Here is a 13,115-nt window from a genome sequence, read left to right as displayed (position 1 = left end):
TGAAAGCTAAGGAAAAGAAATACTTACCTATGTGGGCTGCCAGTCACGTGCTTGCTATTGTCTCCGATAGTGAATGCTAAGGAAGAAGGGCAAACAATCAGAACGTTTGTATCGTGGCTTGCAAATTAAAAGTATAAGAACACATTGGCTCAGAGTAGCTGGGTGACTCACTTAGTGTCACACAATTAGTAAATGAAGGAACCTGGCCACTGATTCCTGTGGCCTTTCCAACATGGCATGTGACAGAAGCAGGAAGGGAGGCAGGGAGTCAGTGCCCCTATGAATCTGTCAGGAGCTTCTTGCCTTCTCTAAGGTGATGTGACTCTCAAGGTATTTGTGTCTAGCTCGTGAGGATCTTGGCTAGCAGTCCCGCACAGAACAATCACGGAAGTAGTAATGATTCAGTTAAGCTTTAATAATAATCAAGCCTAAATAAACTTACAGGTTTCCTGATATAACAAAAATAACAAAGGAGAATTAAATAAAACGAACAACTCCCATGCCCCTGAGCAGTTCACTCGCCTGTTCAGAACCCAGCAGCCTGCTGCCCTCGTCTTAATGGTGTCACCCACTTATCTCCTCTTTGAATGTATTCAGGGAGACCTAAGAAGAGGCTCATCTGCTTTACATTTTTAATGCAGAATCTCGTGTTTTCCCTGAAGTCATTTTATTTTATTTTGAGGTACAAATAAAATGTCCACCCTGTGTGACCTCATCTCCACCACTCAGAGTGTGTGAGTTACATGTGAGCAACACACTCGACTTCTGCCTTGGACTTGGGCGCCCTGTTTGGGTGCTGTTCCAAGTCCTGGAGTGGTTTCTAAGTTTCCTGCTGCCACTACCAAAATGACAAGTCAGCAGAGAAGCAGCAGAAGAGGGAAGAACAATGAGGATGATGATCAAGGAGCGGCCGGGGCCAGCAGTGCCAGGCGGACGGCAACCTCAGCCTCTCTTTAGCCTGTGTCCTTCAGGGGCTGCAGCTACGCTGCTGGTTGAGTTCACCTTTGTTACAGTGGATTGCAGTCCCCAACCAAACCCTCCGCTTAATTTCTTAGCTTTAATTCAATTTTGATTACTTCGCTAGTTTTTCAGTTGCTCCTCCAAATCTCCAAAGTGGTAATATTGAAACTGGCATGCGAACTTGTTAATAAGTTAGTAAATATCCTTAATGTACAATTGATGGTATATAGATAACATAGGGTTCATACTGAAATTATTTGGTATAAAATGAGAGTTAAAAAAACAAGTGTAAGTCTTGCTGATCTCTCCTATAAAATTCCTGAAAATAAATGTTAAGATAGAGTCTGCAGAACTCTATAGTTTAAGGAGATTATGTTAAAAATACTAATTTTTATTTTTTTTATTTTTTCCTTTTTCTCCCCAAAGCCCCCCGGTACATAGTTGTGTATTCTTCGTTGTGGGTTCCTCCAGTTGTGGCATGTGGGACGCCGCCCCAGCGTGGTCCGATGAGCAGTGCCACGTCCGCGCCCAGGATTCGAACCAACGAAACACTGGGCCGCCTGCAGCGGAGCGCGCGAACCCAACCACTCGGCCACGGGGCCAGCCCCTAAAAATACTAATTTTTAAAGCTCCCACTCTGAATCTTATTGCATTCGTGTCAGGCTTTGCAGGAGTTATTCATGGAAGGTTTGGGGAAGGTGAATAAAAGGTTATGTAGATGTGATTAACTTAGCATTAATGCAAAAAGAAAAAACCCACCCTCTAATCTAGGAGTCTTGACTATTTTAAAATGAGCTAATAGCCATTGGGGTGAATTTATGTAGCAAATTGCTGTCTGCTGTATTCAAATTATTCCCTGAGCTCTGACTCATTCAGAAAGCACCAAATATCACGGAGACACACAATTATCATGCTTAATTAATCTTTGCAACCAAAAAGAGTAAGGTTGGAATCTTTAATATCATTGTGGATATCGAAGAACTGAAATTGACTGATTATTATCTTGAGATTAATGTATTTTGCCCAAGCCATACCCTGGGGTCAAAAGACAGAGTATTAAAACTATTTGAAAAATTCACTGCAGTAATTGCTTTAGGGGCTAATTTTTTTTTAATATCTTGCTTCCTTACGCCTGTACTACTGATTGTTATAGCCGGCACACTTCACCCATTAAGTGGTAATTCAGAGTGACAACTACATTGAAATGAAGCAAGTTAGTTAATCACTGTGAAACTGTTCCTGAAATACCCTGTCCAAGTACTCCCTAATCACAGGAGGCCTCCGATTCCCTGATTTTCTCCTCAAGTGAGATTTTCCTGTACAAAGCGGTAAATATTTTTATGGGAAATATGGGACGGTGGAGGGATGAAGTTTGGTTGCAATTGTTATCAGAAGCGTTTAGAATTTTCCCTAGAACACTCACCGCTCGGAGGCTGTGGAGAGCCCTCAGGGATGTGCTGTATGGCTATGGGGGAAGCTGCTGTTTGTTCCAGCCCCACAGCCTTGAAATACTGACATGCCGTGAGTCTGGGTAGGGCCGTGGCTGTGGTAACGTGACTTGATTGTCATCACGGCAGGACTTCAGGTGACAAGAAGCTCGATCAATAAGTATGTGCCCGATCTTGTTTCCCCATTTTGGTTCCCCTTAGTCTTCCTTTTCCTTTATGATCAGGTAGCCTATACCCTGGACAGCCGTGGGATCTGTCCCCCTTTTAGGGGAGCCTGAGTTGGGACGAGTGGTCTACACTGGGCTCATGAACAAGTCTCCTTTTAGAAGAGACACAGCAACCAGGTGAGGAACTTAGGTGCCACTCCCCGACCTGCCATGGCCCTGCCTGGCCTGCGGGTTCACTGCCAGTGTGTATCGTCCACAGCAAAGTTCTTATCCCTGCGGGATCTTCCATGTTCTATCGGGGATGTTTGTGGACCAGTGATGATGCTTTCAGGCCCCACTGCTTCGGTTACTCAGGCCTTTGGAAGTGTATGTTTCGGTGGCACAGATTTTGCCTTTAGAGCATTTTCAGCCAGGTTTCCAGAAAATTGCCATAGTTACTTTTTCTCCTTAGTTTTGTTATTAACATAGAGGCTAAAGATAAAACTAAAGGATTCTATATGTCAGCTTGGACATAGGAAGAAGGAAAGCCCCTCAAATTCCAAATCTCCCTCACACTCCCTTGCCTGGGAAAGCCATTCAGATGGCATATATGAACATGTCTGTAAGACTATAGCATTCATTCTTATCACATAAATAATTCAGCAAATATTTAATTAGTGCTGGCAGACACAGGGAAGCACATAGGATACAAATATGCCCTTAAGAAGCTCACAGCGTCCTGGGGGGGAAGACAAGTAAACACATAATTCACCATACGCAAGAATAGGGAGAGAGATGGCAGAAAGGAGGGAGCGGTCAGCCCTGCTCCAGTGAATCAGGCAGGACTTCACGGAGAGGAGCTGCTTCAGGTGCGTCACGGATGGATGGGAGCTCACCAAGACGAGGTGGGGCTGGGGGTGATGTGGGAAGACCAGGGCACAGCCTGTAGGAGTAGTTGGTTCCCATAAGGGCCAGGCTTCGAGGCAAAGTAGAATGAGGAATGTTTGTTTTCCTGTGGGGAGTTGCATCTTCCTGGGCGGCCACCAGGCAGTGGCCCTACAGTATCCTGTGTGGGTGTGCAGGCATTCACCTGCTGTGGGCCAGACCAAGGAGCACGGGAGGGGCAGCACTGTGTCGGGGGAGGGAAATGACCCACACTTGTCACAGCTTAGGGTACAGGGTTTTAATTTATTTTCCACTGCCCCTTCCATTAGAGTGGTGTGTGGTGCTGGCATGTTTCTCAACCCTTACTCCATGAAACGTCACCATACATTAGAAGGGGAAAAAAGGAATGGGCAGTTCGGGTCACAGGGGAAAACTGAAGCAGAGACAGACAAATTTGTGACACTGACAGAGCCAATGAGGAGTTGCTCAGAGGAGAGGCTGGGTGTGTATCTAAATCCTTGGGGTCTTTCTTGCTGTTTAGTCTTCCTAATATTCGTGACAACTTAAGGCACATGTCTTAGGATCTGTATTCTGTTATGGTGGGAGCATAAGGCAGTGTGGCTCTATTCAGTGGACGAAAGGAAAGAAAGACGCCTGGGGATGGTTTCTTTGTGTCATGTGGGTACACCAGGACATCAGATAGTACGTAAATGATAAAAGCTCAACTAAAAAATGGAAATTTTATTAAGTATTTATATTTAAAACATATATTGTTGAATCAGATAAACCTCCTCAAAAAAAAAAAAAAAAACCACTTTGGAAGTTGATTTTAAAATACATTATTCTCTTCTCCTCACTCCCAGCCTTCTCCTTATGTTTCCCAAGCACACAGACCAGGTAACCGTAGCTTCCTATTTGACATGGAACCTTCCTTTTCCTTCTCCTTTCTACCAACCCCTACTTCTCTGACCCTAAGCCGCAAGGGTAATAGCCTAAAACAGCCTACTTGATTCTGGTATTCATTCTGATATTCGGTTGATTTTTTCATAGCTTCCTGAATGGAACACATGCTGGACATTAAAAAGTGGAAGTTTTTACCCAGCATATTGTAATTTCTGTGCTTCTGATTAACACATTCAAGTGTAGTGTTATATCACTAGTTAGCTCCAGAATTCTAAGACTCAACTAGTGTGAGCATAGAGTACTCAAGAAGGAGATTTTGAGAAGATGTCTTGGCATCAGGTCCAGGTTTTGCTGCTTGCTCTAGAGTGATCATGTCTGAGCTGCAGTGGTATCATCTATAAAATGGGAATAATAATAATAAATATCTATTCTAAAAGGTGGTTGTTGGGCGGCTGGCCCCGTGGCCAAATGGTTAAGTTCGCGCGCTCTGCTGCAGGTGGCCCAGTGTTTCGTTGGTTCGAATCCTGGGCACGGACATGGCACTGCTCATCAAACCACGCTGAGGCAGTGTCCCACATGCCACAACTAGAAGGACCCACAGGAAGAATATACAACTATGTACTGGGGGGCTTTGGGGAGAAAAAGGAAAAAAATAAAATCTTTAAAAAAAAAAGTGGTTGTTGGGATTACAAGAGAATATTATGTAAAAGTTGGTTGATTATTAAGTATCTGGTTATAAGGGTGTTACAGCCTTCTTATTTGATGTATCTTTGATATATATTTTTCATTACTCATATGTTAATTTGTTTTTAGGGTTATATATGCATGTAGTCCATTTTAAAGCAATAATGCATTTTTTCAGATTATCATATTTCTGCTGTATCAGAAAAATGATTGATTTGATTTGTGACATTTCCATAAAGCTTAAGATGTGATCATTTCACAGGAGATGCTAAAGACACATTTTGTTACTTCCTTTAAAATTTATTTTCAAGCTTCATTCAGTCTGTGGTTGCCTTCATATGATAACTATTCATGGATGACTCAGCCCTGGTATCTGGATCCAGCTTGAGTCCATTCTCTTGTCTGAGCACCCCATCCCCCCTGCCCCGCCCCATGCACGCTGGCCTGGATCATGTAATGACCTTTGATAGGTCTTCCCACACCCATGCTGGCCACCTCTGTTCCATTCTCTGCATTGCAGCCAGAGCACTGTTTCTTGACATACACCAAAACTTTATCCTTTTTTTGGGAGATGCCATTTATTCTCAGCCTCTAAGCAGTAAGAATCCAAATATTAAACAGAAAACCTCCCAGATGCTTCATTAATACCAAGTCAGTAGTAACTGTCTGGACTCCCTTCACTTCTGCTTGCCTGCCTCTTCTCTTTAGGAACTGGAAGGCCCTGCGTGCCACCTGGGTGTCTACTCACACAGTATTTGCCATATTTATGTTCCTTTCATCTTTCATGCTTGAGGCACCTACTCTTGGTGTCTGTCCCCACTTGTGCCTGATTTTCTCTCAGGTTGGCTTTCTTTAGATGAGTGGATGAATGTTCCAATGCTTTTAATGCTCACATCCTTTTGGAAAATACAGTATAATAAATGCCCAACTTATGAACTCAATTTAGTGATTCTGGTAAGCATAGGAACAAAAATACAGATGTTGGTTAAAAGCAAAAGGAGATTTAGCCAGGTCAACCTGAGAGACTGAAAATATTTTTCTTTTATATTCTTCCTTTTATGTTATGTATGGGAAAAGAAAAGATTTCCTGCTTTTTCAATTTGCAAGTGATTTTTCAATTTGGAATGAATTAGTATAAAAAGAGCATTCATTCTGTAGCTTTAGAATTTGGCTTGTAATTTAAAAAAATAGTAGGAGAACCATCGCTTTAGTAATCTAGCCAATTAAGGGTTTGAGTGATTTATAAATTTATGATTTTTAAAATGTAAAGCCTCATAAAAAACAGATTTTTCAAGAATGTCATGCTCATCATTTTTAGGTTTATTATAGTTTATTTTCTGATGTCCTGGTGATATCCTGGTTTGGGTTTTACCTGGTACTGAGTGTTGACCAAGGGGCAATAAAATAAGCCAAAAATTGAGTCTAGGCTGGTGGGTGACGTCTTCCCAAAACTTTAAAAACAGGTTATATCAGTCTATTGTCTTGAATACTGTCACTCTTGAATATCGATCACTCTCCTGGTATATCTTGTCTGAGCTTTGACAAAGTAAAACCCTTTAGATCACACAGTAGGTATGTGATAAGCATGTAAATTATATTTGGAAAGTTTTTGAAACTGAAAACAAAACAAAGCATTTGAGCCAAAAATCTCATACGTTAGGGGACGGGGCATGTGGAAAGTTGGTTGTAAACACATTGTCCTAAAGTAATTCAGTTGGTGTTCCAGAGTCAACCACTCCAGTCCACCTAGATCTGTCAGAGAGATCTCCAGCTTCACATTCTCTAATTTGCTTTTTTAAAATCTGGCAATACCTTTCAATTTTTCTGTCAGTGCCTACATATATTCCAGGAGAAATAGGGAGAGGCATTAGCCCAGCCAACATTGACCTGAAGAAAAATTACTAGACACTTTGACACTTTGGAACTAGCAGCCTGAGAATCAGAATCTGAAATTTGCTGGTCAGACATCCCTTGGGATACTTCTTCCTAAAACTACCATCCAAGTTGATAGCCATCCAGTTGTTGGAAGGATGATATTACAGCCTTTTTGATGGATTTGAGAAGTTTTGCAAATGTGGTCAACAGAATTGGTAATTATGGAGCAGCCGTATTAACCACTCCTTATTGATTAAGCACACAACAGATCAGTATGAGCCTGAACATCTTGGCCATATAAACAAACTAGCAGGAATTGAGCTGCAGGATAATCAAGGCTAAAGTTGCAGGCCAGATTTTAAAGGCATGTAAACACCGAAACAAACAGCAAGGACATGGAAAATATAAAAGCTAGTATTTGAACTCTAAGGTAATAAAAACAAGTATAATTAGGCCTTGTTTATTGGCCATGGTAAGAGAAAGGATATCCCTGTGACAAATACAGTCCTCTCTTTTCTGGGCCAGCCTGGTATCTCATATTGGACTCAGTTTTCGAGCTGAAAGATGTCACCGTGGGCATTCCTCATGAGTTGAAAATTCTACCACAGAACTATCCATATATCCAAAATAAATTAATTTTTCACAAAACAAAATTTCTCCAAATTCTAGAAGCTGTTTTAATCTCTTCTATGTGAAACTTTAAAATGTGTTTTATCCTTTCCTTTACAGAACATTGAATCAAGGCTTTTTAACATGATTTAATCTTTTTTGATGACTCAGGCCATGCATATTGTAGAGTTTGGTGATTGGAGGTCTTGAAGAGATTGAATAATGTTTGGAGCAGGGGTGCTAGAGGCAATGAGTTGGAAGACTAGGGGGTGGTGATCTCAGAGTGGGATGTTCAAAATCAGGATTTTAGAGGTGATGCAGTTATTAAGGATGACAAGGTCCTGGACAGGAGTTCTTAGGCTGATTGCCTATGAGAATCATCTGGAGAACTTAAAAAATAGGCCAATGTCTGAGCCCTACCACAGTGTTCTCAGGGACCCAGGCTCCTTCCAGCTTTGACTTCACCAGCCCTAATGTGGGCCCCTCATCATCATGGCCCCAGATAGAGCTCCAGCTCTCAAGTGGACAGTGAGCAGTAGGATGGTAGAAAAGAAGAAGGGGCAAAGGGCAAATCAGCTGTCGCTTGAGACAAATTCCTGGAAGCTGCCCCATGATGCTTCAGCTTCCATTCATTGTGCGGAACTTGATAACGTGGCCACACCTAATTGGGAGGAGATTGGGACTTTTAGTTTTCACTCTGGGTAGCCATATGCCCAGCTAAACATTCTGGTACTATTGAAGAAAGGAAGAGTGGACATGTCAAAACAAGCTAGATTCTCTGCCGCAGGAGGCTAGTGGGTTACACAGTCTGCTAATGTGATCTCTAGATGAGCTGATGAGAAGTTTGGCTATCTACCCCTATCTCTCAGGTGCATGGCTGTAAAAGGAAAAGCTGCCTCTACTTGAGAGGGACCTAGTTCAGTGAGTGATTTCCTTAGGGGACAGCCAAATTTCAATTGGGGCAAGAATGGAAAGCACAGAGAAGGATATAGGGGCTTTCCTGAGGATGACGTTATTTCACTACCCATCATCCCCCTTATGTCTTCCTTTTCCCCCTCGCCAGCATATATTCCTTTATTATAATAGTCACTCCTTTGCAAATCTCTGTGACTCCCTGCTCTGTGGTACTCCTGAGAAATCCCCAACTCAGTATGCTTAACTCCCCACCTCCTCCTCAAAGTGATAACTGCAAAGCTCCAGGGCACATTCAGCATGGCGTGGCAGGGCCACAACGTTTCCCTTGAATGCGTGCGCCACGTCCCACTCAGAGGAGCCTTCTGTCCCCTTCCTCCTTGGATTTCTAACTCCCCCTGACTTCTACTCCCTTCAACCGTCCACCTCACTTGCTGTTTCAGTGAACGAGGAATGAAGCAATCAGATAGGAGTTCCCTCGCTGCCTGCTTCTGAACCCGTGTTCTGCCTTCCTCCTTTCCCGCCTTTACGGCAGCATCTTCCTGCTTCTAGGAAAGACTAACCTCTGTACTTCGTACACTCAAGCGTATTCCTTCTTGCTTTTCCCAGTACTTTTCTCCTGGGAGGATCTCTTCTCTACTGGATTGCTCTCATCAACATGCGCATACATTAAAAAACATGCCAATAATCTTTGACCTCACCTACCTGTCCAAATACTGTCCCATTTCTTGGCTCTTCTTCACAGCAAAACTGATGGGAGCCACTCTGTGCACCTGCTGCCTGCCGTTCCTCCGCCTCCACTTCAGCCTTCTCCAGTCTGGCTTCCATCCGCACTCTACTGAAATTGCGATTTTTAAGTATCCGTTTTGTTTCCAAATATAACTGCACGTCTCTGTCCTCTTCTTACTTGACCTCTGAAGCGGCATTCGACATACTTAACCACCCCTTCCTCCCGGAATCAAATTTCCACTTGTAGTCTTTGCGACACCACATTCTCCCTGTTTTCTTGCTGTCCGACTCCTACTTGTGAGTTTTCTGTAATGGTTCTCTTCTACTCAGCCTCTGAATGTGTACGCCCCTGTCCTGAGCCTTCTTCTCTGTCTATAGGTTCATAAACCCTCAGGTGCTCTCCCTTGAGCTCAGGACTCTTATCCAAATGCTTGCTTGGCATCTCCGTTTGGATGTTTTATAGGGATCTCACCCTCTGCATGTCTAAACAGAACTCTTCCTTTCCCACCACACACCTGATACCCCCTTACAACCCAGTTCATCTCAGTAGACCTCACCACCCATCCACTGAGTGGCTACAGTTAAAACTTAGGTAAAATCCTTGACTTTCCCTTCCTTTCCTCCCCTCCACATCTCATTCATCACCAAGTCCTGGCAGTTCTGCCTTCAAGTATGTACCAAATCCATGTAATTTTATCACCATTGCTTCCACCTTTGTCCAAGCCCCCGGTATCTCCTGAACTATTACAGTAGCCTGCCTGCTCCCAGCTTTTCCTGTTGTAATGCATTCTCTAAGAGTAGCCGGAGTAACCCTTAGAAACATAAATCCAATAATTCACCGTCTTCCCTTTGCACTAGAATAAAATCCCCGCTCCTTGCTGTGGCCCAGGGCCCTGCGTGATCTGATGCCCGCTCGCCTCTCTGGCCTCGTTTCATCCCATCCCCGCTGAGGCACACTGCTGTGTTCACCTTCGGGCCGTTACACTTACTGTCATGTTCCCCAGACAGCTTTTCAGGGTTCGTCACTTCTCATCATTCAGGTCACAAATGTCACCTCCCCAGAGAAGGCTTCCCTGAATACTTTATTTAAAGAGGTTCCCTCCCAGTCTCTCCCTCTTTGTTTCTTGTTTAATGTCTATCTTATACTCCATGAGGAGAGTACACTGGGACTTAGACTTCTTGAGGGACCATGTCTAGTTCATTCACATCTGTATTCTAAGTGTTTAGAATAGTTGTTAACCTTAGTAGAAACTAATCAAATACTTGTTGAATATCCGAAGGAAAAAAAATGTCCAGAACATATTTCAGTTTTGTGTCCTATTGCTTCCATCGCTCTCTCATTTATATTTTGGCTGCCAAAAAGAGCAGTAACTGCCTCATTACTATTTATTTATTTATTTATTTTGGTGAGGAAGATTGGCCCTGAGCTAACATCTGTGGCAATCTTCCTCTATTTTATGTGTGGGATGCTGCCACAGCATGGTTTGATGAGCAGTGTGTAGGTCTGCACCCAGGATCTGAAACCACAAGCCCTGGGCTGCAAAAGAGGAGTGCTCAAACTTAACTTCTACACCTCTGACCAGCCCCCTGATTACTATTTCTAAGGGCGATGACACCCTAGTTTACTGTTTCTAATCCACGAAGGGCTAGGAAAACCAGTTAATTAACCTTGTTAAGAATTGCATGTGGGCCGGCCCGGTGGTGCAGTGGTTAAGTGCACACGTTCTGCTTCGGCTGCCTGGGGTTCGCTGGTTTGGATCCCGGATGTGGACATGGCACCACTTGGCACACCATGATGTGGTAGGCGTCCCACAGATAAAAAAAAGTAGAGAAAGATGGGCACGGATGTGAGCTCAGGGCTAGTCTTCCTCAGCAAAAAGAGGAGGATTGGCAGCAGATGTTGGCTCAGGGCTAATCTTCCTCCAAAAAAACAAAATTAAATGTGAAGAATGAGAGCATTTAGAAGTAAAGCACAGCATTAGTGAGGGGGCATTATCCTTGTTTATTTTCCAAAGCCTGATTTTTTTTTTTTTTTTTTTGCGTGGAGATGTCCAGAAATCATCTTATCAAGATCTTTATCAATTCAGTCTTACAGGAAATATAAGAGAAAAAAGTTAAATGTGCTTTGGGACATAATGAGTGTTTGTCGAATCATGGGAAAGGATGGTCTGAAAGATGGAGAAGGGACAACCAAGACGAGTGCCTCCTCGCATGTTCTCTGAAGGGGATCGTCATAAACCTGTCTTCGCAGACTCTAGGACAGGGGCTGCGAAGGGGAAAGAGGAGCATTCTCATGGTTGTCTGAGATTACCCCTGTGACACAGCTTGACTTATCTTTATAACCAAAGATCACCTTAACACGTCACTAGACAGGGCTTTAGATAGTGGCATTTTAAGCAGAGGATGATTGCTTTCTCTTAAAAGTTCATAAGTTTCCCTAAAGTAGAAGATAATAGTACTCAAGAGACTTTTTTTTTATTGTGGTAAAATATACATAATATAAAATATACTATTTAAACCATTTTTAAGTGTAGTGCAGTGGCATCAAGTTTTTTCTTCTTGTGCAGCCATCATCACTATCCATCTGCAGACCTTTTCATCATCCCAGACTGACACTCTGTACCCATTAAACACTAATTTTTCCTTCCCTCAGCCCCTGGGAACCACTATTCTGTTTTCTGTCTTTGTGGATTTAACTACTTCAGGTAAAGGAAAAACACTCCTTCTGTGTTTTCTCTACTGTCAACTGTTTCACTTCTGACACTTCTGGTCACCAAATGTGGGGGGTGGGGTAGAGGGGGTTCCCTCATCAAGCAATTCTGCCACACCAGCTGAGTGTCCTGCAATTCAGTTCAGTTCTGACTGTCTGTCTGGAGTTAGCATTAGATCCCGCAGGTTAAATCCAGCAAGACTGCCCCTGCCCCTCCCTTCAGACACCAGGCACAAGTCCAGGTTGTTTCCTGTGCTTCCAATCTACCCACTATAAATCAGAGATTCCTGTGATCGTCTCCTCGGATTAGATTAATTTGCTGGAGCAACTCACAGAACTCAGGAAAGCATTTTACTTACTAGACCACTGGTTTATTATAAAAGGATATAACTCAGGAACAACCAGTTGGAAGAAATTCACAGGGCAAGGTATGTGGGAAGGGATGCAGAGCTTCTGTGCCCTCTGAGCATGCCACCCTGACAGCACCTCCACATGTTCACCCACCTGGAAGCTCTCTGAATCCTGTCCTTTTGGGTTTTTTTGGAGGCTCCTATGGAAATTACAAGGGTTTCAGGAGCTATGTACCAGGAACAGTGGATGAAGACAAATATATTTCTTATAAATCACAATGTCACACACACAAATGGAATCATACAATATTTGTCCCTTTTTATCTGCTTATTTCACTTAGCATAACATCCTCAAGGTTCATACATATTGTAACTTGTCCAAATTTCATTCTTTTTAAAGCCTGTATTCCATCATATGTTTACACCACATTTTGTTTATCCATTCATCTATTGATGGACATTTGAATTAGTTCCACCCTTTGGTTATTGTGAATAATGCTTCAGTGAACATTAGTGTACAAATATCTGAATCCCTGCTTTCAGTTCTTTGGTGTATATAGCCAGAAGTGGAATTACTGGATCATATGGTAATTGTATCTTTAATTTTTTGAGAAAAGTACTCAAGGGATTTAAAACCCATTAATCAGTTGGAGAAAAGGGCCATTCATTTGTTGCCTCATGTATGCCATCTAGTATGTTAGGCATCGGAGAAATGGACACTAATGGGACATGACTCTTCCTTTCTAGAAACACAGAGGTTTAAGATGAGGGCCATAGTCAACAGATGGGTAAATAATTAGGTATTGTATACTGCGTTCAGTGCTGTAATAAGATGTGTACAGAAAACTGTGGGAGCACAGTATAATAATAATGATTCCTAGTTTTTCTGAAGACAAAGTCTTCT

At 42.8% G+C, this 13,115-nt stretch overlaps 1 protein-coding gene across 7 annotated transcripts in view; it reads left to right on the top strand.

Moving 5' to 3' along the window:
• The window catches only part of SLC22A15 (solute carrier family 22 member 15), a 110,985-nt gene that overhangs the window by 26,593 nt on the left and 71,277 nt on the right, over window positions 1-13,115 (top strand). The gene's annotated exons all lie outside the window — the stretch shown is intronic.

The sequence above is a fragment of the Equus caballus genome, chromosome 5 (genome assembly GCF_041296265.1).
Source record: "Equus caballus isolate H_3958 breed thoroughbred chromosome 5, TB-T2T, whole genome shotgun sequence".
Classification (NCBI taxonomy): Eukaryota; Metazoa; Chordata; class Mammalia; order Perissodactyla; family Equidae; genus Equus; species Equus caballus.
Note: the sequence above shows the minus strand (reverse complement) of the source record. Positions and strands in the feature narration are given on the sequence as shown.